Source organism: Procambarus clarkii, chromosome 81, assembly GCF_040958095.1.
Source record: "Procambarus clarkii isolate CNS0578487 chromosome 81, FALCON_Pclarkii_2.0, whole genome shotgun sequence".
Classification (NCBI taxonomy): Eukaryota; Metazoa; Arthropoda; class Malacostraca; order Decapoda; family Cambaridae; genus Procambarus; species Procambarus clarkii.
This window is the reverse complement of record NC_091230.1, coordinates 15588499-15614222: the sequence shown is the minus strand read 5'-3', so window position 1 is coordinate 15614222 and position 25724 is coordinate 15588499. Positions and strand designations below refer to the sequence as shown.

The 25724-nt window shown below is 47.6% G+C and overlaps 1 protein-coding gene across 4 annotated transcripts in view; it reads right to left on the bottom strand.

Annotated features, from left to right (window-relative positions):
* The window catches only part of LOC123773148 (uncharacterized), a 284850-nt gene that overhangs the window by 181598 nt on the left and 77528 nt on the right, over window positions 1-25724 (bottom strand). The window contains exon 1 of one of the 4 annotated variants that reach the window (XM_069315184.1): window positions 4877-5264. The exons of the other annotated variants lie outside the window; for them this stretch is intronic. The gene's annotated coding sequence lies outside the window, so the exon portion shown is untranslated. Of the gene's footprint in view, window positions 1-4876; window positions 5265-25724 lie in introns of those variants that run through there. 4 annotated transcript variants of the gene reach the window in all.

The following is a 25724-nucleotide window of genomic DNA, read 5'->3' as shown; positions in this document are numbered from 1 at the left end:
CTCCCAGGTACCTATTTACTGCTAGCCGAACAGAGGCATCAGGGTGAAACAAATCCTGTCCATTTGTTTCCGCCATCGCCAGAGATAGATCCCCCACGGACCCTAGGACTAAGAAACTCCACCGATGTCCCCTCAGCCGTCAGGCCCCTACTATTTACACACATACGCCCGCTGTGTGTGTGTGTGTGTGTGTGTGTGTGTGTGTGTGTGTGTGTGTGTGTGTGTGTGTGTGTGTGTGTCCCAAAAGCGTTCACACACACACACACACACACACACACACACACACACACTCAGATGTTTGTGTACATGTTTTCAGATTCCTTTAAGTTTTTTTCGTGGAAGGGTTAGTGTGAGGGGGAGATGAAGGGGGGGGGGTGGTAGGGAGGAAGGGAGGGAAGAGCAATGCCAGTTGGGGGGAGCGGGGGGGGGGGGACTCCAGAAGGGTATCAACTACCCAACTATCTTCCCTATCCTGCTATACAACACCCCCCATCCTCCCCTCCTTACCTCTCCCCTATTAAACCCTTCCAACCCCCTCCCCCCTCTTTTTTTTGAGTAAAGAGGAAGGAGAGGCATAGGTGAAGGGAAGTATAGAAGTGGGAGATACAGTGAGAGGTATGAAAGCAGGCGGCGGGCTGTCCGCCTTGCTGACACCATGTGTGGGTGTTGGCAGCTAAGCTAAGCTGGCTCCCTCTTGTCAGGGAGCTGTGAGTGTGTGAGAGGTTCTTCACATGTGTTTCACCATATATGGATGTCCATAGATGAATACTGTGTAGCATTCATATGTATAACACTCCGATGCTTCCACACATGTTGTTCTGTTTAAGGCTCTTTATTTTATTATTATTATTTATCGAGTTGTTCATACATACACACACACCACGGCAGCAGAGGATCGAATTGTTGAAGATCAGGTGGTAGGGGGGGTAGGGGGGGGGGGTGGTGACGTGTGTATGCGGGACTGGTTGGTTGTGGGGGGGGAGGGAGGGGGGAGCTCTGTGGGAAAGGGTGGGTGGGAAGGGGGATGAGTGATGGGAAAAGAGGGAGCAACAGAGGGGGGAGGGGGTTGGAAGGGTTTAATAGGGGAGAGGTAAGGAGGGGAGGGGGGGTTGTTGTATAGCAGGATAGGGAAGATAGTTGGGGTGGGAAAACCCCAACTATCTTCCCTATCTATCTATCTTCCCCCACTCTATTCAACATATATACAGCTGACCTGCCCCAACCCCAACATGGAGAATACATCACATACGCTGACGATGTCACCCAAATAATATGCCAACCGGGCCCATCAAAGCCGCTACTAGCCGACAAGACCAAGGCAGCAATTGAACTCATAAACAACTTTGAGAAATAATGGAAAATTAGCACCAACAAACAAAAGTTTCAGATAATACACATTGCGAAAAGAAACCCGGACCCCATCATCCTTGACAACCAGCCGATCCAATATGCGGAGGTAGGCAGAATTCTGGGACTCATGATAAATAGAACAGGGATACAAATTCATGTAAGGGACCGACTAAACAAAGCCAAAGCAGCATTAGGAAAATTGAGGAGATTCCGAAGCCTCAGTACTAACATTCAGATCCAGCTATATAAGGCTCTAGTTCGGCCGCATCTAGAGTATCCCCCAGTACCACTACACACCATATTATTCATCTATGGACATCCATATATGGTGAAACACATGTGAAGAACCTCTCACACACTCACAGCTCCCTGACAAGAGGGAGCCAGCTTAGCTTAGCTGCCAACACCCACACATCGTGTCAGCAAGGCGGACAGCCCGCCGCCTGCTTTCATACCTCTCACTGTATCTCCCACTTCTATACTTGTTCTGTCCCTTCACTGTCCACCTGTGTCCATGTTCTGTCCCTTCACTGTCCACCTGTGTCCATGTTCTGGCCCTTCACTGTCCACCTGTGTCCATGTTCTGTCCCTTCACTGTCCACCTGTGTCCATGTTCTGGCCCTTCACTGTCCACCTGTGTCCATGTTCTGTCCCTTCACTGTCCACCTGTGTCCATGTTCTGGCCCTTCACTGTCCACCTGTGTCCATGTTCTGGCCCTTCACTGTCCACCTGTGTCCATGTTCTGTCCCTTCACTGTCCACCTGTGTCCATGTTCTGGCCCTTCACTGTCCACCTGTGTCCATGTTCTGTCCCTTCACTGTCCACCTGTGTCCATGTTCTGGCCCTTCACTGTCCACCTGTGTCCATGTTCTGGCCCTTCACTGTCCACCTGTGTCCATGTTCTGTCCCTTCACTGTCCACCTGTGTCCATGTTCTGTCCCTTCACTGTCCACCTGTGTCCATGTTCTGTCCCTTCCAAGATAACCTTTGTATGAGTTATTTGTTTCTTTGTTATGTTTCCCTTGTGCTGGTGTATGTGTCTGTCTGTCTGTCTGTCTGACTGACTGACTGTCTGACTGACTTTCTGTCTGTCTAACTGTCTGTCTGATTGTCTGTCTGTCTCTAGCGATCTCCCACTATTATATAAGATCATATAAGCACGTATATATGCGTATTGCGTCTCCTGAATTGCGTCAACTGTATACAGGACTAGTGCTTCATGTATCTTGCGTCAACTGTATACAGGACCCTCACTTACAGATATACAGAGTAAGCTCTGGGAACTCAGCGCAACCACCCTGAGACCATTCTCAGAGAAGGGGCAAGAAGGCCGAGGATAAGAGACAGACTATCGTTACTCAAGAGGAATAGGGGAGCACAGCAGCCCGGATGGACTGATCGTACCCCATACGAGCAGCACTGATTGGGCAGATTGTTATCCGAGTAAACCCGCTTTGTGGGCAAAGATAAATCAATATATATATATATATATATATATATATATATATATATATATATATATATATATATATATATATATATATATATATATATATATATATACTATTCTGACAGTAAGATAACTGCTGAAGAAACTAGTGGGTTTTTAATTAAGCACTTAACCACTGAAGGTGATTAAGATGCCTTTACAAGCTGAGGCTATAGTTCCACACACACTGAATAACTCACTCAGGCTGTTGAGTCGTTAGCAAGAACCACCCGGCCTGAAACGCTACGAACCACCATGCTAAACTATCTTACAATGAACTGACAATGTTGCGTGTCTGAGTGCCACGTGCATAACCTGGCAGGATAACTCTGCAACAGTGGTTATCTTGAGGTTATCTTGAGATGATTTCGGGGCCTTTTAGTGTCCCCGCGGCCCGGTCCTCGACCAGGCCTCCACCCCCAAGTGTGTGCAAGACGAGAGTGTGACTCAAGATAGCATCACTCAATGAAGATAACGTGAATCGATTGATATCTAAATTGTGGGGGACCGCTTGAAATACAAACAAACACACAAAGGGGGACGATAATAACTAATCCCTTTAAGTGTTCAAGAAAGAGTTTGATAAACAGCTCCAAACGCCCCCCCCCCTTGATGGACCCCTGATTGATCAGAGCAACCAGCCAGGAGGTCTGGTAAGAGACCGGGCCGCGGGGGATGCTGATCCACGGAACCACCTCAAGGAGCCAGGCACGCATGACGCGACGAGTCTTAAATATGGAGGGTTTACGAACAATGCAGTTTACAAGCGTTTACGAACAATGCAGTTTACAAGGGTTTACGAACAATGTAGTTAACAAGGGTTTACGAACAATGCAGTTTACAAGGTTTACGAATAATGCAGTTTACAAGCGTTTACGAACAATGTAGTTTACACGGGTTTACGAACAATGCAGTTTACAAGCGTTTACGAACAATGCAGTTTACAAGGGTTTACGAACAATGTAGTTAACAAGGGTTTACGAACAATGCAGTTTACAGGGGTTTACGAACAATGCAGTTTACAGGCCTACCATTCTTAGTTTACAGGCCTACCATTCTTAGTTTACAGGGCTACCATTCTCAGTTTACTGACCTACCATTCTTAGTTTACAGGCCTATCAGTCACAGTTTACAGGCCTTCCATTCTTAGTTTACAGGCCTACCATTCTTAAGTTTACAGGCCTATCAGTCACAGTTTACAGACCTACCATTCTTAGTTTACAGGCCTACCATTCTTAGTTTACAGGTCAACCATTCTTAGTTTACAAGCCTACCATCCGTAGTTGATGGACTACTCGAAGGAGATTGCCCAATTTACAAAATAAACTTACAGCAATTTACAGTTGAGTTTAACTGCAGTTTACACCAATCTGTAGTTCTCCACACACGTGTTTACCTGGGTTTACCTGGGTTTGAAGCAGCTTCCGAGAAGCAGAACATGTTTGCTAATAACAATGTCGTATTACGAATGTTTAAAACGAATTTTCACGTATTGCTAGTTAGTGTTGGGTCGAGTTAGGTTAGGTTAGGTTGGACCAGGTGAGGTTGGACCAGGTTAGGCTGGACCAGGTTAGGCTGGACCAGGTTAGGCTGGACCAAGTTAGGTTGGACCAGGTTATGTTGGACCAGGTTAGGCTGGACCAGGTTAGGTTGGACCAGGTTAGGTTGGACCAATTTAGGCTGGACCAAGTTAGGTTGGACCAGGTTATGTTGGACCAAGTTCGGTTAAGTTTTCAAAGTTTTACAAACTTCTGGTGAACGATCTTGGACATGAAGTAAACTATAGTTGCACACAAGTCAAAGGCTTGAGTGAGTATACCAGTTTACGCAAGTTTTTGGATAATTACATATAAACCATCAGCAGTTTACTCTGGTCTACACAAGAAGCATAAACAAGAATTTAAGTCAATTCTAATACTAAATAAAAATTCTAATTTACATAAATTTACAACTCTTCACTGCAATGTCCTCCAGTTTACATCTTTACACAAGTGAGCAGTTTACTAATAAATACTTACGAGAACTAGTTTACTTACCTATTTTCTCGAAGTCGCTCCATCAATAACAGCTACAAAACTATATATATTTATATATATATTGATTTCTATGACGTTTCAAAATGTGGAGACAATAGAATCAGGATCTCCAACCTCAGTTCCAATGCTGGATTCTAATTCATTCCTGAGTTTACTTCTAAATTTCACTTTGAAAACCTATCTTTTGTTTATACGAACACAGGTAACATCTCCCGGGCGACCAGGGGGGGGGGAGGGGTTGTGAGGGGCTCTCATACAGGTAGATAAGAGTTTACGGGCAGATGTGAGTGAGGAGTGAGAGAGTGAGAGAGAGAGAGAGAGGGAGAGAGAGACACTCACGGCGCAGGAGGAGCCCAACGCGCGTATGTGTTCTCTGAGCGGCGTCCGCCAGTATACTGACTGCGCTCTGATGTTCCCAGCGACAGGAAGTGTGTGTGTGTGTGTGTGTGTGTGTGTGTGTGTGTGTGTGTGTGTGTGTGTGTGTGTGTGTGTGTGTGTGTGTGTGTGTGTGTGTGTGTGTGTGTGTGTGTGTGAACTCACCTATTTGTACTCATCTATTTGTGCTTGCAGGATCGAGCATTGACTCTTGGATCCCGCCTTTCCAGCCATCGGTTGTTTACAGCAATGACTCCTGTCCCATTTCCCTATCATACCTAATTTTAAAAGTATGAATAGAGTTTGCCTCTGTGTTTACTAGTTGTGTGTTTACTAGTTGTGTTTTTGCGGGGGTTGAGCTTTGCTCTTTCGGCCCGCCTCTCAACTGTCAATCAACTGTTTACTAACTACTTTTTTTTTTCCCCACACCACACACACACACCCCAGGAAGCAGCCCGTTACAGCTGACTAACTCCCAGGTTAGGTAACTGCTAGGTAACAGGGGCACTTAGGGTGAAAGAAACTTTGCCCATTTGTTTCTGCCTCGTGCGGGAATCGAACCCGCGCCACAGAATTACGAGTCCTGCGCGCTATCCACCAGGCTACGAGGCCCCAAAGGCTGTGTGTGTGTGTGTGTGTGTGTGTGTGTGTGTGTGTGTGTGTTCACCTAGTTGTGCTTGCGGGGGTTGAGCTCTGCTCTTTCGGCCCGCCTCTCAACTGTCAATCAATCAACTGTTACTAACTACTATTTTTTTTTCACCCACGCACACACACACACCCACACAGGAAGCAGCCCGTAACAGCTGGCTAATTCCCAGATACCTATATACTGCTAGGTAACAATAGGCATCAGGGTGAAAGACACTTTGCCCATTGTTTCTCGCCGGCGCCGGGAATCGAACCCGGGCCACAGGATTCCGTGTCCAGCGCGCTATCCACACAGCCACCAGCGCCCCTAAGTCGCCTGTGTGTGTGTGTTCATCCATCGCCGGGGATCAATCCCCGGTCCCTAGGATTATGAATCCCGAGCGCTGTCCACTCAGCTGGGTGTACTCACCTAGTTGTGCTTGCGCTTGCCCGGGGGTTGAGCTTCGGCTCTTTGATCCCGCCTCTTAACGCTCAGTCAACCGGTGTACAGATTCCTGAGCCTGTTAGGCTCAATAGGCTCTTGTGTGTGTGTCTGTGTGTGTTTTCGGAGAGGTGGATGGGTAACCCTTCCCCTCTATCCCTTCCCTTCCACATGCCCCCTTGCCCTTCCAAGCCTTCTCTCACTACCATCACTATATCGTCCCTTCCCCCTTCCTTTATCTATAACATCCTTCACCTTTATCTGTCTCTACTTTCATTTTTTCCCCTTCCCACTTTCTCACTTCTCTCCTCCTCCTTCCCTCTTTCTTCTACACCAATGGTACCAGAGCCTCCAGCTGCTCTGTGATGGTGGTGTGTACATGGTATGTGTGTGGTAGAGTGTACATGGGTTGTAGTGGAGGATTAAGCAGTGGGTTGATGGTGGTAGTAGTGTCTGAGAGTCTGACTAGCATGTGGTTAATGAGTATAACAACAGCTGTGACTTATGGCTGATATAACCTGGTTGTGACGAAACAAGTCTATCACTGACGCAGACCCGCCACAGGTCGGCCAGGGCTCTTAGGGAGTCAACCCTGTCAACTCTGAGAGAGTTGACAGGGTGAGTGGCAAGGGTGGGTATGTACAGACTGGAAGAGTGACGCCTTGGTAACAAAATGTGCTTGAAGGTGTTGAGATTTGACTCTTGGGTCCCGCCAGTCAACCATATCAAAGAGCAATAGAGTGAGAAAGAAAATAACAACAGCCAAATCTCACAATAATGGCACCAAAAAAGACCGCGATAACTCAAAATAAAAGTTTCAAGGAGACGCCAAAATTCAAAATAACCGCCTCGAAAAGACCTATTTTGAAAACTTAAAATCACAACTTCAAAGACTCCGCCAAAATCTCAAAATAACAGCTTCAAAGAGACCGCGAAGCCTCAAAGTAACGGCTTCAAACAGACCGCCAAAATTCAAAATTTAAATTAAGCATTGCAGTCAGGTTGGAAAGGTTCCATTAATGCTAGCGTTATGCCCCTGTTTACAGTCTTCAGAGCAGTCAGCATAATACCGCGGTGTTACCAGTCACTCAGTCCACTCCAAGGTGACACGTGAGGCTAGTACCGGAGCGCTACCGACAGTGGTTCCGTAATTACCAGTCATGTCGTTCATAGTAGGTCCCCAACGCCCAGGGTAATTATCGTACCTTGCATCCTCTCAAGTGTGGATTACCTATTGTTCAAAATTTCAGGAATGTCGCGCTATGGATCAACTTGACTCTTGTTGTATATGGCTTGTAGTCTATTGTTTGTTAAATAACCTGTGTTCTATTGTTTGTTCTATATAATAGAGTAAGTTGTTGAATAGCTTGTGTTCTATTGTTTGTAAATAGCCTGTGTTCTATTATTTTGTTAAATAGCCCGTGTTCTATTGTTGCTTTTAAATGTCATATGTTCTATTGTTCCATTTGTAAATAGCCTGTGTCCTAAAGTTTTATAATAGCCTGGGTTGGTTTAGAATAGCTTCTGTTCTCTTATTTGAATTTAATGTGTGTTCTGTTTAACTACTGGCTAAATATATTAGTGCTGCTTCCTTGATCAAGGTGAGGGAGTGTGAGGGAGGGTGAGGGAGGGTGAGGGAGGGTGAGGGAGTGTGAGGGAGGGTGAGGAAGGGTGAGGGAGGGTGAGGGAGGGTGAGGGAGGGTGAGGGAGGGTGAGGGAGTGTGAGGGAGGGTGAGGGAGTGTGAGGGAGGGTGAGGGAGGGTGAGGGAGTGTGAGGGAGGGTGAGGGAGGGTGAGGGAGGGTGAGGAAGGGTGAGGGAGGGTTATCTTGAGGTTATCTTGAGATGATTTCGGGGCTTTTAGTGTCCCCGCGGCCCGGTCCTCGACCAGGCCTCCACCCCCCAGGAAGCAGCCCGTGACAGCTGACTAACACGCAGGTACCTATTTTACTGCTAGGTAACAGGAGCATAGGGTGAAACTGCCCATTGTTTCTCGCCGGCGCCTGGGATCAAACCCAGGACCACAGGATCACAAGTCCAGCGTGCTGCCCGCTCGGCCGACCGGCTCCCCGGAGACGAGATACACAGCCCTGTGTACCAATGTTTACATCTATTTAACACCTTTGTGCATATAATTTCCACGCGTGTCCCTGTACACATACACTTGTTCTCACCAAAATATACCAGTATTGTATACTGTATAGAAATATACAGTATACAATAACATACAATACCTGCCTCCATACCTAATCAATGCAACTAAGTCCTACCCGGACCTTTCGTAGTCCTGTATAGTGTATCTGATCTGAGGGGACCAGCATTCCTGCTAGAATAAAAATGCATTTTTTTCCTTCTCACAACTGATGGGGCGGCGGACCAGAGAGGGACAACATGAAAAGGGGGCCCCGCGATGGGCCCCTTGTCGAAATAGGTGAAAAGGTTACTGATTGACGTGTACAAGACTAGATTTCAATAGAGAGGGGTGGTGGTGGTGGTGGTGGTGGTTGTAGGTAGTGGTAGTGGTGGTGGGTGAAAATTCGCACTTACGAGTCCTATTAACAGGATAAAAGATGGGTAAGTTAGCCATGAATCCACTCGTTATAGGCACTCGTAACGAGCCTATTACCGGTACTGGCTGACCGGTACTCGTACCGACTCACTCGAGCCGTACTCATGCTGCTACTCATCAACTGAGTCCAGTAAACATTGTGATGATCTTAACATCACGTAGGAGCTGGTTACTGGCGAGCAGCGTGTCTTAATGTCACTCAGATGTCTTGTTCGGTCACTAAGATGTCTTGTTCGGTCACTAAGATGTCTTGTTCGGTTACTCAGACGCCTTGTTCGGTTACTCAGACGCCTTGTTCGGTTACTCAGACGCCTTGTTCGGTCACTCAGACGCCTTGTTCGGTCACTAAGCTGTCTTGTTCGGTCATTCTGACGCCTTGTTCGGTCACTCAGACGCCTTGTTCGGTCACTCAGATGTCTTGTTCGGTCACTCAGACGCCTTGTTCGGTCAGTCAGATGCCTTGTTCGGTCACTCAGACGCCTTGTTCGGTCACTCAGATGTCTTGTTCGGTCAGTCAGACGCCTTGTTCGGTCACTCAGACGCCTTGTTCGGTCACTCAGACATGAACCTCGGTGGTGGTGGTGAGGTTGAGTCTATCTTGAGATGTTTTCGGGGCGTAGCGTCCCCGCGGCCCGGTCTCCTGGGGGAGTGCGGCCTAGTTATTCATACCTAGGTGGGTGTGGGTGTCGGGGCTCTCAGCTCTCGGCTCTCTCAACATCTCTCTGAATCCCGTAGTTCGTGTAGTGGTTTCCTGGTCTTTCCTTTTCCCCTTTCCAATCACGCCATTTCCAATCACGCCATTTCCAATCAAATCATTTGTTTGAGGAGTACTGGAGTTTGTCAAGCTGGTCCAGTAGCTTCTTGAGATGATTTCGGGGCTTTAGTGTCCCGCGGCCCGGTCCTCGACCAGGCCTCCACCCCCAGGAAGCAGCCCGTGACAGCTGACTAACTCCCAGGTACCTATTTACTGCTAGGTAACAGGGGCATTCAGGGTGAAAGAAACTTTGCCCATTTGTTTCTGCCTCGTGCGGGAATCGAACCCGCGCCACAGAATTACGAGTCCTGCGCGCTATCCACCAGGGGCCAGATTCACGAAAGCACTTACGCAAACACTTACGAACCTGTACATCTTTTGTCAATCTTTGGCGGCTTTGTTTACAATTATTAAACAGTTAATGAGCTCCGAAGCACCAGGAGGCTGTTTATAACAATAACAACAGTTGAATGGGAAAACTTCATGCTTGTAAACGGATTAATAAATGTAACCAAAGCCGTCAAAGATTGAGGAAAGGTGTATACGTTCGTAAGTGCTTGCGTAAGTGCTTTCGTGAATCTAGCCCCAGGCTACGAGGCCAGCTTACTCAAGTCTAAGGTTTGTACAGACTTTATCAGCTTCGTGTCGGCTGACAAGTGGTTGTGGACGACGCAGAGTGGTGGTGGTGGTTGTTGGTGGTAGTGGCGGTGGTTGGTGGTAGTGGTGGTGGTTGGTGGTAGTGGTGGTGGTTGGTGGTAGTGGCGGTGTTGGTGGTAGTGGCGGTGGTTGGTGGTAGTGGTGGTGGTGGTTGGTGGTAGTGGCGGTGTTGGTGGTAGTGGCGGTGGTTGGTGGTAGTGGTGGTGGCGGTGGTTGGTGGTAGTGGTGGTGGTAGCTTAGCTTGTTTTCTTGCTATATTTCCTATCACTGAGAGCAGTGATAGCGAATATGACATCAGCCAATCAAAACCAATTATTAATATCATTACCTGATGACTACAGCCAATCTCACCATCAGCAATGAATATGTCACGAGCCAATCAAGGCCCAGAGCGAGTGAGACATCAGCCTATGAAAACCGGGTGAGTAAGACATCAACCAATCACCACCAAGCCAGGGAGTTACCAGACACCACTCACTTTTAATCCATCATAAAGGTGAGGGAAGGAACGAAGATAAGAAAGGGGGAATGGAAGAAGGGAGAGAGGGAGAGGGGAGAGGGAAGGGGGGAAGGAGAGAGGGAAGGGGGGAAGGAGAGAGAAGAGGCAGGATAACAGCTGATCCATCAAAACAAATGTCAAAAGTGTCACTGAAGAGGCAGATGCAAGAGGCCGGGGGAGGGTTGGAAGAGGGAATATCCCCACAGGAGTCCCTTCACAGGATCCCCACAGGAGCCCCTTTTACAGGAGCCCCACAGGAGCCCCCTTTACAGGATCCTCACAGGAGCCCCTTCACAGGATCCCCCTTTACAGGAGCCCCACAGGAGCCCCTTCACAGGATCCCCCTTCACAGGATCCCCACAGGAGCCCCCTTTACAGGAGCCCCACAGGAGCCCCTTCCCAGCATCGCCCATCACAAGTAAGAGGAAAAGGACTCTACTGTTCTCTCCAAGAAATTACCATTTCAAAGAGTAGGACCTCAATCCAGGACCCGTTACCATCCAGCGGCATCCCTCCCTCACTTTAATGGGGTCCTCAATTTCCGTTAATCTCCGTTCGGTCCCCCAGGAGGTGGGACCCCATCCATCGATGGGGTCCTTCAGTCAGCAGCATCTAAGTCCACTCCCCTACCCAGAAGAGTCCCTTCTTCAGCGCTCCCGACAAGGACTCCTGTCACGCCCCACCAAAGGACCCGGCAGTGCTCATTCTTCCGAATTCTTTTATTAAGGTAAAAATCTTGTTCTACTCTGAATAGTGTTGTGTGACTAAGGGAGGGAGGGAGGGGGGGAGAGAGAGAGAGAGAGAGAGAGAGAGAGAGAGAGAGAGAGAGAGAGAGAGAGAGAGAGAGAGAGAGAGAGAGAGAGAGAGAGAGAGAGAGAGAGAGAGAGAGAGAGAGAAGGGGGGTACACAAGTCGTTGAGAATGTCATGTACTTCAGCTTCTGGTAACACCATAACACACACACCACACACATGCCCCACATGCCCGAGGCGCCACAATAATGCCCCCACATGCCCGGGGCGCCACAATAATGCCCCCACATGCCCGGGGCGCCACAATAATGCCCCCACATGCCCGAGGCCCCACAATAATGCCCCCACATGCCCGGGGCGCCACAATAATGCCCCCACATGCCCGGGGCGCCACAATAATGCCCCACATGCCCGGGGCGCCACAATAATGCCCCACATGCCCGGGGCGCCACAATAATGCCCCACATGCCCGGGGCGCCACAATAATGCCCCCACATGCCCGAGGCCCCACAATAATGCCCCCACATGCCCGGGGCGCCACAATAATGCCCCCACATGCCCGGGGCGCCACAATAATGCCCCCACATGCCCGGGGCGCCACAATAATGCCCCCACATGCCCGGGGCGCCACAATAATGCCCAGACCCACTACTTCTCATCCTCCCATTCGACACACATTCAGTAATTGGAATTTTATCGTACCCTTTATATATATATCAAAATCCCTCTAAAAAAAGTCATGTATAGAAATTATGTCGTTAGGGGAAATTTGAAATTCCCAGATACCAATATGGCAACAAGGCGTTACCCGTCCCCCAGGCTCGACCAATAGGATCCTTTCCATTCGCCAGACTCAACCAATAGCAGTCGCTCCTCGGCGTCTGTCCCTGCAGGCCGTTGTCTTTTCCCCTCCGGAAGGGCACAATGGACTCCTAATTCCCCTATAGTGACCCCTTCGCTTAACCCAAGGACCTCAAAGGACCTCCACCCGTTTTTGAACCTCGTTATAAGTAACTTCGTGATATTTACTTCCCTAATGGCAAAGGCAGTGGGAGGGGAGGGGTAGGGAAGAGGTAGAAGGGTAGGAAGGGGGAGAGGAAGTAGGGGAGTGTGGATTAAACGTGGGGTGTAGAGGGAAGACAAGAGAGGAAGAGGTGAGAAAGAAAATGAACCTGAGATCAAAGACTAATTGGAAAAAATGGAATTTGGTTAGGTTCGAGCCCTGGCCTGGGAGGATTGACTGAGCAAAAATGCTTTACTGTTTGCCACTGTTCACCCAGCAGTAATTGGGGACCTGAATATAAGCCGATTGCGTCGTCAGGCTGCTGACAGGAGTTGCTACCTTACCTTGAGGTTACCTTGAGGTGCTTCCGGGGCTTAGCGTCCCCGCGGCCCGGTCGTCAACCAGGCCTCCTGGTTGCTGGACCGATCAACCAGGCTGTTAGACGCGGCTGCTCACAGCCTGACGTATGAGTCACAGCCTGGTTGATCAGGTATGCTCCTGTACTCACCTGTGTAAAAGGGACTGAAGACTGGGAAAGAGAGTCTAAACAATGAAGCAAGGAGAGTTAAATAAGAAGAAAGGAACTACGTATCCTTTACTAAGTTACTAATAGCAAACACGCCTTCCAACCCTCGACACGGGAGACAGAGAGGAGTGGAGTGAACACCTCTGTCACAACTCTGTAAGGTCGAGAATGTTGCCCAGGTTTGAAATATGAATAGGTCTCCTTGAGGTAAATCAAAGACATGCTAGGATGACAGCACAGACACGAGCCTTCGACCCAACCATGGTGTTATTATGGAGGACCCTGAAGCAAAATATATAGGTCTGAGGAAATACTAAAGGCATCCAGGGTGGGAGCCGGTCGGCCGAGCGGACAGCACGCTGGACTTGTGATCCTGTAGTCCAGGGTTCGATCCCGGGCGCCGGCGAGAAACAATGGGCAGAGTTTCCTTCACCCTATGCCCTTGTTACCTAGCAGTAAAATAGGTACCTGGGTGTTAGTCAGCTGTCACGGGCTGCTTCCTGGGGGTGGAGGCCTGGTCGAGGACCGGGCCGCGGGGACACTAAAGCCCCGAAATCACCTCAAGATCCCTCTGCTCACAATCCAAATATTTACAAATTAGCGTGTTGACGAATGGAAGTATTCCTTGTTAGGGCCTCACTCGATAGCGAACACTAGCAGCAGAAAGATAACGGCCATCTCGGGAAGACTTAGAGCCAATCAGCGTCTGGTAGGCAATATATGTTACATTTCCTGATGAGAAAACACAAAACAGTTTGACTCTTCCCACGAGTGCTCGGCGCCGCTGAGGCCACATCTTGGACAAAAGTGTTGGGTCACTATTAAGAGGTACATGACAGCTGGACGTGGCCAGCAGGGCAGCCAAGGAACCTGCAGCCCTGTGGCGCCTCTTGTGCCTGCTCGACACCAGTGGCTGCAAAACCTTAGAGGAGAGTCCCGGAGAGTTTCTGCCCGAAACGCTGCGCGTACTAGTGGCTAGTATATAAAGCTATGATTTGTTCAGATCTGAAACCAACATCTATGGGCAGCACAAAACGTCCGCTAGACTGTGCGACACAGTGGTTGCAAGGATCAGGTTGGGTTACCGTTACCTGTGGCAGGTGGCTGCAGGTGACGGGTCTCCCAATCCTGAGCACTCCAGTTGCAAACTCTGTGAGCAGGAACTAAGGCATGATCTTCAGCACTACATCACTGAATGCCCAGTTATTAGACCTTTCAGACCAGTTGACATGAGGTACCTGGAGCTTTGCAATTACTTTATTCACTCTCGTATTCTTGAAGATATCCTTACAGTATACCCAAAATTTGCCAGTGCAGGCTATTAAACACATGGCTCTGTATGACTAACCATCCTGTGTGATGGGGATTTTTTAGCATCACGTAGCTAGCTTTTTGACACACTGTACTCCCCTTCATATAGTCTAGGGTAGCTGCACAAATGCAGATGTACCTATTGTAATAATAAAAAGAATAACGTAACGAAGCAGTTACGCAAGTACTTACGAACGTGTACATCTTTCCTCAATCTTTGACCGCTTTGGTTACATTTATTAAACAGTTTACAAGCATGAAAACTTCCCAATCAACTGTTGTTATTGTTATAAACATCTTCCTGGTGCTTCGGAGCTCATTAACTGTTTAATAATTGTAAACAAAGCCGCCAAAGATTGAGAAAAGATAGACAGGTTCGTAGTGCTTGCGTAACTGCTTCCTGAATCTGGCCCCTGGTCTTGGCTACGGAGTCCAGTCGCCAGAGATCTTACGGTGATGTATAGTGACTTATGGTCAGCTGAGGATCGTAGAGGGAGGGAGGGGGGCATCAGGAGGCAGGAGCCGAAGAGGAGGGGAGAGAGGGACAGTGTAAGAATATGATAAAGAGGGAGATGGAAGGAGGGAATGGAAGAGACAGTAAGGATAGGAGGAATAAACGTGCTAAGTCACAAAACCTACTGACATCTTGAGTACAGGAAACGATAAATCTGGTTCGGTGTACCCAAGGCTCCCTCCACACCCTCCCAGGAGAGAGAGAGAGAGAGAGAGAGAGAGAGAGAGAGAGAGAGAGAGAGAGAGAGAGAGAGAGAGAGAGAGAGAGAGAGAGAGAGAGAGAGAGAGAGAGAGAGAGAGAGAGAGAGAGAGAATTTGGAACTTTTCTTACTGTGGACTTAACCCAAGCACTTGGGCTGGACGGTAGAGCGACGGTCTCGCTTCATGCAGGTCGGCGTTCAATCCCCGACCGTCTACAAGTGGTTGAGCACCATTCCTTTCCCCCCGTCCCATCCCAAATCCTTATCCTGACCCCTTCCCAGTGCTATATAGTCGTAATGGCTTGGCGCTTTCCCCCCAGATAGTTCCCTTACTGTGGACTTATTTCCCAATGGGTTTAAAAAAATATTTATACAGTCAATTGCTGCCTCGGTGTTGTTGGCCAGGAGCGACTTTGATGGTCCTTTGAGTAACTTTAGTAACTTTGAGTAAGATGGTCGGCGTATGTGATGATGCATTCTCATACATCACATACACTAGACAGCTTCATACATGTTGACAAGCGAGGGTGAGAGGCAGCGTCCCTGTGGCACGCCATCCTTCACCCTGTCACCCTAGCAGTAAATAGGTACCTGGGAGTTAGACAGCTGCTACAGGCTGCTTCCTGGGGGTGTGTAACAAAAAGGAGGCCTGGTCGAGGACCGGGCCGCGGGGAACCTAAACCCTGAAATTATCTCAAGATAACCAAGATTATCTCAAGATAACCCTCACTATGGCGCCCCAAGTAACCCCCCATACTAAGCTTAGCTGGTCTCTTGTCTATAGATGTGCAGAGTGTCGGCGACTCTCTGGCTCAGTAGATCAGATGGTGAGCTAGGAAGTCTTGGCTCAGTAGCTCAGATGGTGAGCCAGGAAGTCTTGTCTCAGTAGATCAGATGGTGAGCCAGGAAGTCTTGGCTCAGTAGCTCAGATGGTGAGCCAGGAAGTCTTGGCTCAGTAGCTCAGATGGTGAGCCAGTGTAACACTGTAAAAGTGTTTGGTTTAGGTTAATACATACATAGAGTACATGAGTCACAGACAAGGATCTGAGAGGCGCCAGTTGTCTGCCTGAGATCTCACACCTCAAAGCGTTAATGACCTCAAGTGACCTGAGGTCAGATCATGACAATTTCACCTTGCTTCCGCTAAGCTGATAATTGTAGTCTGGTAGCCTTCAAACATGCCGACGTTTAAGGAGTGGCTTGGTAGTGCCGGAGGCTATCTATGTGTGGGCGGAGTTAGCTACTAGGTTCCCCAATAAATACTCGGAGAACTATCGAGCAAGAAGCATTAAGAGACAGAACAGCAGACGAGAGCAGAGACGACGTCCCTACCAGGGAGGCTGTCGGCCGGCAGGGGCGAGACAGTCTCTGTCAACTACAGACCCCCCCCCCTCTCTATTCAACTTAGACTCAGTCCTCGGTGAGTGAACATTAAGGTGACTTGGTCGTGTTTTACAAGTGTTGTGTGATGATCAGGGGCAGTCAAGTTGTAGGGTTCTCGAATTCTTGGATGATGACTCACTTTGCATATTAAACTGGAACATTTTAATTGAATTGCTAAATTATGATACTTCATGGGAAATATAATTATGAATTTATTATTTAAATTGTGTTTAACTTTGTTCCCTAGAGCTTTGAGTTGAGGTGAGAAAGCCTCTGTGGTTACTGGTTTCATGGTGTAGAATGAGTACATGATAAAGATGGGAACTACTAATAATGATCTCTTGATAACATCATTTGAGAATTTTGTGATACAGACAAGTTCCATTCCTTGTCTTGTATGTAATGATCATGAATGGATGGTGGCAGCATTTCGTCTTCTACTATCTACTCTTCTACTTCTACTATCTACTCTTCTACTTCTACCTATCTACACCTCTCCCTCCACCCCCTCTCTAAACTCTCACTTTCAACTAATGACCCTCCTCGCTCCTCCCACCTCTCTCCCTCTCACCCCAAGCCCTCACTAATTACTTCACTATTCATTTCTTTCCTTTCGGTTTCTCTTATACGTTTGTGGCAATGATTCTGTATTCTAGAGTTCTCTCTAGAGTTTCGGGTAGCTGATCAAGTTACGGCGCCTTGTAGTCTTAGCACCTAGGTAGTCAAATACCTAGGTTACAAGGTGTTGAACGAGAGAGGTTGCCTTAGGAACTCTGGGAGTGCTCTAGAATAGTTAGCTAACTGGGGACGGGATAACGGACTAGAGAGAGCTGTTTCCCCCGGCCTCGTTAGTTAACTGGGGGGTGGAATAATGGACAAGATAGAGCTATTTCCCCCACCCCCCGTTACAATGTTGGCAGCGGTGTTGAACAATGTTGTAGGTAGTTGGTGTTCTTTTAACATTGTTCAGTCCCACGTGTCTTTTGCCGCTCAGGCGCTATCAGGGAGATCTTGACAGGTGTTTTACTTTCGCGATTTAGCGAGTTTTTTCAGGCTAGGAGATGGTGATTCTCTGGTGTTGTGTTTAGTGATTTTGTGAGTTTTGTGGTATTCAGGGAATGTTCACCAGAACTTGCGTGTGTAGTGATTTATGTTAGTAATAAGATTTGGCGATTTGGGAACTTAGCGGTGTTGGTAGTGCAGGTCAGCTGAGTGTGACAGGTGACCTCGCATGTCCCACGGGGACACCCAGCCACCGCTGGTCTCCAGGTCAGTGGGGAGTGGCAGGTGTAGTAGTTTAAGTGTGGTTCTGCTCAGATTATTGCGATCGACTGTTTTACTCCATTTGAACGCAATAACCCGAGGTGTACTGGTATTGTACAGCATGCTAGTGTGGACTAGTGTGTCAGTAGACTTCACGTTGGGGACGCTCGACGTTAGATAGTCTGGTCACAGGGGTGGCAACAGTTTGGAGTTGTTTACCGGCGGAGAAGCTAGGGAAACACTCTGGGTCACGTAGGTGGCTGTAGGTTAAGGGTGGGAGTAACGGTTAATTATGTACTTAAGATTAGGAAAGGTACAGTTAAGTTTAGGCTAGTGTTTTGTCTATTAGTTTTGATTTTTTTTTGTGACAAGTTAAAAGTAGTGATGACCTTATTCTCTCTTCTCTAACTTTCCTCTGTTACTGTCTTATGTTCCACCAAGTCAATATCATTCAGTGTTAATTGGATTATTTTAAAAATTTAAGTGTAGTTGTTGCCAGGAGGAGAGCGGTATGACTGGACTGTGTAACCCTATACAAACTACAGGGTCACATAACATATCTTGAGAGCACGATATTGTCGCCTTTCTGTTCACCCACAGGTGGGAGCCAGAAGAGTGGAGAGACGCACATACAAAAGAGGGAGACGGCTGCTGTGTACCACACTCACGGGCGTTAATCACCACCACCACGACCAGCCCACTACCTGGAGGTCACGGCTCCACCACCATCACCACCCCAGGGGACCCCAAGATGCAGCCCTCTCGGTCAGTCAACATTGGTCTACCCATTGGACCCCAAGACGGACGGACCCCAGCGGACCCCCAGTGGACCCCAGGTCGTTCTGCAGACGACCCCAGACGACCCAGTAAAAATGGAAGAGGAGCAACAACGACTCCAGTCTGTCCCACCAACATCGGTCTACCCAGGATGGACCCCAGGACGGACGGACCCCAATGGACCCCAGGTCGCTTGTCAAAGACCCATGGGAGGAGGAAGAGAGAAGAAAGAAGGGAGAAGAAGGAAGAGAAAAGAAAGAAGAAAGAAGAAGAAGAAGATAAGACAAGCTGAGTGAGACACGATGCCTCGTGTCCCTTGCTGGTATCAGCATCATTGCATGGAGCGTAATTGCAAGACAGGATCGTTTGCCTTAACTGGCCGCCCCTCCTACAAGCATGTTGCTCTGTTGAGTGATTCTTCCTGTGTCATGCGGACTTGATGTGGCTGTCAGAAGTAGCTCTCTGAAGGAGGCGTGCTGGAGCAACAGGGAGGAAGAAGAGTAGGATGGGATTTCTACTGTTGGCAACTATATGAAGGTTGGACAAGGTTGGAAGGTTGGAAGGTTGGACTATAATGGACAAGATAGAGCTATTTCCCCCACCCCCCGTTACACCAGGAAGTCTTGGCTCAGTAGCTCAGATGGTGAGCCAGGAAGTCTTGGCTCAGTAGCTCAGATGGTGAGCCAGGAAGTCTTGGCTCAGTATTTTTTTTTGGGGGGGGGGGATTAAAGAGGAAGGAGAGACATAGATGAAGGGAAGTATAGAAGTGGGAAATACAGTGAGAGGTATGAAAGCAGGCGGGCTGTCCGCCTTGCTGACACGATGTGTGGGTGTTGGCAGCTAAGCTAAGCTGGCTCCCTCTTGTCAGGGAGCTGTGAGTGTGTGAGAGGTTCTTCACATGTGTTTCACCATATATGGATGTCCATAGATGAATTCTGTGTAGCATTCATATATACACACACCGATGCTTCCACACACGTTATTCTGTTTAATGCTCTTTATTTTATTATTATTATTTATCGAGTTGTTCATATATACACATATACCTACATATACTCACACATACACATACATACATATTTACACATATATACATATATATATATATATATTACACACATATATATATATATATATATATATATATATATATATATATATATATATATATGCATACATATATGCATATACATACACATAAACACACGTACATACATATACTGTATACCCATATACATATGCATATACATAACTATACACATACACACACCCACACACACATACATACTCAATTTCTCAATTATGGGGGGAGGATTTCTGGTCAGTATTTCATCTGGGAATTATATACTGTGGGGCGGGGTTTTTATCTAAAGAATGGAGGCTCTTGGGCCACCAGCTGTGGGAGCGGGGCGTCTCATCTTGGAGTAATCTTTCTAACATTGGGTCCTCTAACATTTGGATGGTGTTCCACACCCTGGAGGCTTGGTGCTGCAGTCTGATGTGTAGTGGCTGTATGTTCAGGAGTTCGTGGAGCTCCTGGATTGTCTAATCGTATGGTGCACTCCCTTACCCATCCATAGGGGTGAGGGGGTAGTCTGGGTGGGTGATGGGACCATGGGGGTGATGGGGGGTGAGGGGGGGGTAGTGGCCAACACCTGTATGCTCAAGCACTGACCTAGACGATACGCACTGTTGACCAGGCGTGGCTCACCCCACAATTTTTACTCCCTTGCATTTATCTGTATTTAAGTCTAGTAGCCATCTCTCCAACACTTGACCAGGTTGCCATATGTATATTTTAAGAATCCTCGTTAGTTTGTACCATTCACAAACATTGATGTAAATGCGTCATCGTCCTCATTTAGAGTCCAACAGCCTGGTTGACCAGTTCACCAACGAGGAGGCCTGGTCGAGGACCGGGCCGCGGGGATGCTAAGACCCGAAACCATCTCAAGGTAACCTCAAGGTAGATAATACCCAAATACCAGGTATAGAACCGGTCTTATGGTATATTGACCCTTACTGATACTTCAATTGTGGCCTTCAAGGGAGCCTGGGTTCGATCCCGGGCGCCGGTGAAAAACAATGGGCAAAGTTTCTTTCACCCTATGCCCCTGTTACCTAGCAGTATAATAGGTACCTGGGTGTTAGTCAGCTGTCACGGGCTGCTTCCTGGGGGTGGAGACCTGGTCGAGGACCGGGCCGCGGGGACACTAAAGCCCCGAAATCATCTCAAGATAGCCTCAAGAATTCCACTCTTGTTATCACTGAGACCCTCTGTTTCTTGTCAGAGAGGTACTCGCTCAAACAATTTAAATTTCCCTTCCAAATACCTTTACTTTATTTTCAAATTGGTGTAAGTCTCTTGTATGTGTAACTGTATCAAATGCCTTCGGACAGTCCAGGAAGACAGCCCACCCGTCTCTTTCATGCTTTATCACTGTTGCCTCGAAGCTTCAGTAGACTTGTTCAGGAGGAACTGCTCTCTCTGAAGCCATGTTGGTGCTCCACGACGCGGGCTTCATCCTTTACATTATTCACATCTTTATTTTTGAATCTCAACTCCAGTATTTGAAGGGTATATTGACCTCTAGCTCACAGGGTTGTGTGTCTGTCATAATTCTTGAATATTGGTACATCACTGGCAGAGTCTCTCTCTCTCTCTCCCCCCCCTCTCTCTCTCTCTCTCTCTCCCTCCCTCTCTCTCTCTCTCTATCTCTCTCTCTCTCTCTCTCTCTATCTCTCTCTCTCTCTCTCTCTCTCTCTCTCTCTCTCTCTCTCTCTCTCTCTCCCTCTCTCTCTCTCTCTCTCCCTCTCTCTCTCTCTCTCTCTCTCTCCTTCCGTCCGTGAGACCGGCTTGTCACTCCTCGCTTCACGAACGAACACTTCACGCTCTGAAGTCACAGCTGATGTCCTCTGACGCAACGCTAAACGGAGCGGGAGTTACGACCAGTGACGCGGGTTTAACGGCTAATACGAGGCTAAAATGGATAAAGAAACAAAATCACTGAAGAGGTTTTACTTGCAAATGCCGAAGCTGTTTATACAACCACCGATACTGAAGCTGTTTATACAACCACCGATACTGAAGCTGTTTATACAACTACTGATACTGAAGCTGTTTATACAACCACCGATACTGAAGCTGTTTATACAACCACCGATACTGAAGCTGTTTATACAACCACCGATACTGAAGCTGTTTATACAACCACCGATACTGAAGCTGTTTATACAACCACTGATACTGAAGCTGTTTATACAACTACTGATACTGAAGCTGTTTATACAACCACAGATACTGAAGCTGTTTATACAACTACTGATACTGAAGCTGTTTATACAACCACTGATACTGAAGCTGTTTATACAACCACAGGAGCTGAAGCGGTTTATACAACCACAAATGCCGAAGCTGTTTATACAACCACAGATACTGAAGCTGTTTATACAACTACTGATACTGAAGCTGTTTATACAACCACAGATACTGAAGCTGTTTATACAACCACAGATACTGAAGCTGTTTATACAACCACAGATACTGAAGCTGTTTATACAACCACAGATACTGAAGCTGTTTATACAACCACAGATGTTGAAGCGGTTTATACAGCAACAAATGTAGAAACAGCTGCCAGTATTTACCCAGGAGAAGATGAAGGAGGTGAAGCGGGAAGCTCGTTAAGAAACACATGACTGCCTTAGACAGGTGGACAGTGAAACCTGTTAGGCACTATATGGCTTGATATCATTAGTAGTGAAAACATCAGCTGTAGCAATGTGGGAGGGGATTCGAACCCCCTGACCAGGGGGTTCGAATCCCCTGACCAGGGGGTTCGAATCCCCTGACCAGGGGGTTCGAATCCCCTGACCAGGGGGTTCAATGAATAAATTGAGTTGCTTATTGATTTGTTTATATCACGTCTGTGTGGTTTCCAGGTGTGCTGTTAGTGGTGGGTGGTGGTGGTGGGTGGTGTGGTAGTGGTTGGTGGTGGTAGTGGGTGGTGGGGGTGGGTGCTGGGGGGTGTTGTGTGTGTGGTGGTAGTGGGTGGTGGTGTGGTAGTGGGTAGTAGTGTGGTAGTGGTTGGTGGTGGTAGTGGTTGGTGGTGGTAGTGGGTGGTGGTGTGGTAGTAGGTAGTAGTGTGGTAGTGGTTGGTGGTGGTGGTAGTGGGTTGGTGGTAGTGGGTGGTGGTGTGGTAGTGTGGTGGAGTGGGTGGCAGTGGGTGGTGGGCGGCAGTGGGTGGCGGCAGTGGGTGGTGGGCGGCAGTGGGTGGTGGGCGGCAGTGGGTAGCGGCAGTGGGTGGTGGGGGTGTGTGGGTCAGCCAGGCGTGGCCAAGGTCTAGCCACAATGGCTGAACACAAGACATGTGGGCAAAACACACCATGGAACGTTAAGGCTCTCTGTAGCTCTAGTATTTGTATCTATATTTATCTTTACTTCTTCACCCACTTTATCCGTGTCCTTTCTTTATGCTTTATTGCCTCCTTTCTCTTATTTTGTGCATCTCATCTCCTGCTTCTGTCTGTTTATGTGTGTTTCTCTATCTGTGAGTCTGTCTGTCTGCCTATTCCTCTTTCTTTAAAACAACAAAGTAGTAAGATCAAATGCTCCATCCGGCAAGTACAACTAGGTGAGCACAACTATGAATAAAATGCAAAACAGACAGACATAAAACCACATAAACGCAACATTACATCAGCAAGAACTGTGACAAAAAAAAATATTCAGAAAAAGCAAGGGACCTCTTATTGTTCAAGTATTGAAACCTATCCTATATGAATTAAAGCTACAAGAGTCATACACAACCCAGGAGAGGCAAAGAGAGCAAAAGCCCATCAGTGAAATAGAGAGAAATTCGAAATATTTTTTCTCCTATGCAAAATCAAGATCAAAAACCACATCTAGTATCGGGCCGCTGCGAAAGGGAGATGGAACTTTCACCGATGACGGGGAGCCGGTCGGCCGAGCGGACAGCACGCTGGACTTGTGATCATGTGGTCCTGGGTTCGATCCCAGGCGCCGGCGAGAAACAATGGGCAGAGTTTCTTTCACCCTATGCCCCTGTTACCTAGCAGTAAAATAGGTACCTGGGTGTTAGTCAGCTGTCACGGGCTGCTTCCTTGGGGTGGAGGCCTGGTCGAGGACCGGGCCGCGGGGACATTAAAAAGCCCCGAAATCATCTCAAGATAACCAAGATGACAACAAAGAAATGAGCGAGTTACTGAGGAAGCAGTACGACTCTGTTTTCAGCGCCTGTCACAGTTGCTGAACCACTATGATATGGCATTAGATGCCATGAAAGACACACAAAACGCTGATGTAATTTATACAGATTTCGCAAAAGCCTTCGACAAATGTGACCATGGTGTTATTGTACATAAAATGCGTTCAAAAGGAATTAACAGAAAAATAGGCAGATGGATCTACAATTTCCTGACTAACAGAACCCAATGTGTAATAGTCAACAAAATAAAATCCGGCCCATCAACCGTGAAGAGCTCAGTTCCCCAGGGTACTGTGCTTGCTCCAGTACTTTTTCTCATCCTCATATCGGACATAGACAAGAACACAATCTATAGCACTGTATCATCCTTTGCAGATGACACTAGGATCTTCATGAGAGTTGGCAACATAGAGGACACGGCAAACCTCCAGTCAGACGTAAATCAGGTCTTTCAATGGGCTACAGAAAATAATATGGTGTTTAACGAAGATAAGTTCCAGCTCATGCGCTATGGAAAAAATGAAAATATAAAAACGGAAACCACGTACAAAACTCAATCAAATCATAACATAGAACGAAAAGGCAATGTAAAGGATCTGGGTGTACTCATGTCGGAAGACCTTACCTTTAAAGAACACAATAAAGTAGCCGTCACAACTGCAAGAAAAATGACAGGTTGGATAACAAGAATTTTTCACACTAGAGATGCTATACCGATGATGATACTTTTCAAGACGCTTGTGCTCTCTAGAGTGGAGTACTGCTGCACAATGACAGCCCCTTTCAAAGCTGGAGAAATTACTGAACTGGAGAGCGTGCAGAGATCCTTTACTGCTAGAATCCACTCAGTAAAACATCTAAACTATTGGGACCGACTAAAGAGCCTAAATCTGTATTCTCTTGAGCGCAACGACCAGTCCAGCAACAAGGAGGCCTGGTCGACGACCGGGTCGAAATGAGTCCGGGACTCATGAGATGATGAGTTCGGGACTCTTTAGATGAGTCAAAGATAACTTCAAGGTATCCAAAACATACATAGAAAGGTGGTGGGAGAATTTGAAGGAATGGTGGGTGAGTGAAGGGTGAAAATGGTTGGCAGAGGAGGTAGAGAGCACCAGACTTGCACCACACACACACACACACACACACACACACACACACACACACACACACACACACACACACACACACACACACACACACACACATGTCCACAGCATTAAAATCACAGCGTTCCTCATTTACATACCCGGGAGCTCGTTCACAGCTGGCGGCGACCACAGTGGAGGCGCGGCTCTGGGCCCTCAGACCCGCTCATGAGAGACCAACATTACTCCAGGATGCTGGGATGGTTACTTCAGGATGCTGGGATGGTTACTTCAGGATGCTGGGATGGTTACTCCAGGATGCTGGGATGGTTACTTCAGCATGCTGGGATGGTTACTCCAGGATGCTGGGATGGTTACTTCAGGATGCTGGGATGGTTACTGCAGCATGCTGGGATGGTTACTTCAGGATGCTGGGATGGTTACTGCAGGATGCTGGGATGGTTACTTCAGCATGCTGGGATGGTTACTTCAGCATGCTGGGATGGTTACTTCAGGATGCTGGGATGGTTACTTCAGGATGCTGGGATGGTTACTTCAGGATGCTGGGATGGTTACTTCAGCATGCTGGGATGGTTACTCCAGCATGCTGGGATGAATACTTCAGAATGCTGTGACAGAGCAAGTGATGCTACAATGATCTTCATCTTAAAGCCCTCAAGCATCACTTCAACTAGCAAGACAATCTCTACAATCTTCTACAAAATACACCAGTAAACATACAGCTACAATCAAATTAATCACATACTCTTAAGACCTAAGTATAATCATACACAGACCACATCAATACAACCCAGTGCATACGTTACTTTCCCAGGCCCATCAAGTTGTGTATACACAGCTTGATTCATTATACACTTGACACA